General features: G+C 38.9%; 1 pseudogene; it reads left to right on the top strand.

Annotated features, from left to right (window-relative positions):
- On the top strand, positions 1-928 carry LOC129489974 (olfactory receptor 8I2-like; annotated as a pseudogene).
- Positions 929-2,181: the final 1,253 nt, after the last annotated feature.

Raw genomic sequence — 2,181 nt, 5'->3', positions numbered from 1 at the left:
ATGGTTGGCAACAATGTCACTGAGGTGACTGTCTTCATCCTCTGGATTTGCAAATCACCCTGAATTACAAGTCAGTCTTTTCTTGATGTTTCTCTTCGTTTATCTATTCACTGTTTTGGGAAACCTGGGACTGATCATGTTAATCAGAATGAATTCTCAGCTTCATACCCCTATGTACTTTTTCCTGAGCAATTTAGCATTCATTGACATATTTTACTCCTCTACTGTAACATCTAAGGCATTGGTGAATTTCCAATCCAATCAGAGATCCATCTCCTTTGTTGGCTGCTTTGTTCAAATGTACATTTTTGTTGGATTGGTGTGTAGTGAGTGTTTCCTTCTGGAATCGGTGGCCTATGATCTCTATGTAACAATCTGCAATCACTTATTGTATTCAGTAGTCATGTCCCAGAAAGTGTGCAACTGGCTGGGGGTAATGCCATATGTGATAGGCTTCACAAACTCTCTGATATCCATCTGTGTGGTAAGCAGTTTGGTGTTCTGTGATTCCAGCATCAATCATTTTTTTTGTGACACCACAGCTCTTTTAGCACTGTCCTGTGTAGATGCATTTGGCACAGAAATGGTGATCTTTGTCTTAGCTGGATTCACTCTTCTTAGCTCTCTCCTTATCATCGCAGTCACTTATATCGCCATCATCTGAGCCATCCTGAGGATCCAGTTGGCAGCAGGCAGGCAGAAGGCCTCCACCTGCACATCCCACCTCATGGGTGTAACTATCTTTTATGGGTCTCTGATTTTCACCTATGTGCAACCTGATAACACATCATCGCTGACCCAGGCACAGGTGGCATCTATATTCTATACGATTGTCATTCCAATGCTGAATCCACTCATCTAGAGTCTGAGGAATAAAGATGTGAAAAGCGCTCTTCTGAGAGTCATACATAGAAAACTTTTTCCATGACAAATTTATGTATGTTACAATTAAAACAAATGTGGATGGCTGCAGGAATTCAATTATGCCAACAACTAGGAAAATAGTAGAGTAACCTCAAAAAGCATAACACAAACTAAATGATAACTTAGAGTCTTGCAGTTTGTGAATTGAATTATTATTTCATTTGTTTATATGGACCACTAACTCACTGTATTTGGAGGTCGATTCAGCATATAAATTATTCAGACATAGACATGTACAAGGAAATAAGAGGCACCTGAATATGCATATATAAGCATGCCATCATACCGAAACATGTTTAAAATTATTACATTAAGAACATGCAATTTTTGTCACTCTGTGCCCAGCTTATATCACATAACTGGATTGTTTGTATTAGACTGTTGCAAAAGTAATTGTGGTTTTTTGTCATTAAAAAAGAAAACAGGGCCGGGCGCGGTGGCTCACGCTTGTAATCCCAGCACTTTGGGAGGCCGAGGCGGGCGGATCACGAGGTCAGGAGATCAAGACCACGGTGAAACCCCGTCTCTACTAAAAAATACAAAAAATTAGCCGGGCGCGGTGGCGGGCGCCTGTAGTCCCAGCTACTCGGAGGCTGAGGCAGGAGAATGGCGTGAACCCGGGAGGCGGAGCTTGCAGTGAGCCGAGATTGCGCCACTGCACTCCAGCCCGGGCGACAGAGCGAGACTCTGTCTCAAAAAAAAAAAAAAAAAAAAAAAGAAAACAGCAAAAACCTCAATTACTTTGCACCAACATAATAACTCAATGGATAAATGCTTGAGAACAAGGATAACCCATTCTCCATTATGTGCTTATTTCACATTGCATGCCTGTTTCAAAATATCTCATGTAATGAATATAGACATCTACTATGTATCCACAAACATTAAAAATAAAAAAACCTTAAAAAGTAAAAAAAAAATTATTAAATTGACAATATAATCTGACACTGTTTTCTCAGCTACTAGCAAATTGAGAATAAGAAATTGGAAGATTAAGAGATAAGAACAGTTAAATTCTACAAAAAATATAAAATGCTGATCACCCAAAAGCAAAGAGTGCAGAACTAAAGAAACAAACAAAAATAAAAAAGCAATATTAGTCACAGGGAAAAATAAAAGATTGAAGTAATTTAAGTGCAAACACTAATGGAACAACAGACACCAGACAGTATAGAGAAATTTCTTGGTAATATGGAGTCATTTGCCCCTAACGGTTAAGTTCTTGATCATGTATGTATGAACACGATTTTTGTTTAC

The sequence above is a fragment of the Symphalangus syndactylus genome, chromosome 1 (genome assembly GCF_028878055.3).
Source record: "Symphalangus syndactylus isolate Jambi chromosome 1, NHGRI_mSymSyn1-v2.1_pri, whole genome shotgun sequence".
Classification (NCBI taxonomy): Eukaryota; Metazoa; Chordata; class Mammalia; order Primates; family Hylobatidae; genus Symphalangus; species Symphalangus syndactylus.
Note: the sequence above shows the minus strand (reverse complement) of the source record. Positions and strands in the feature narration are given on the sequence as shown.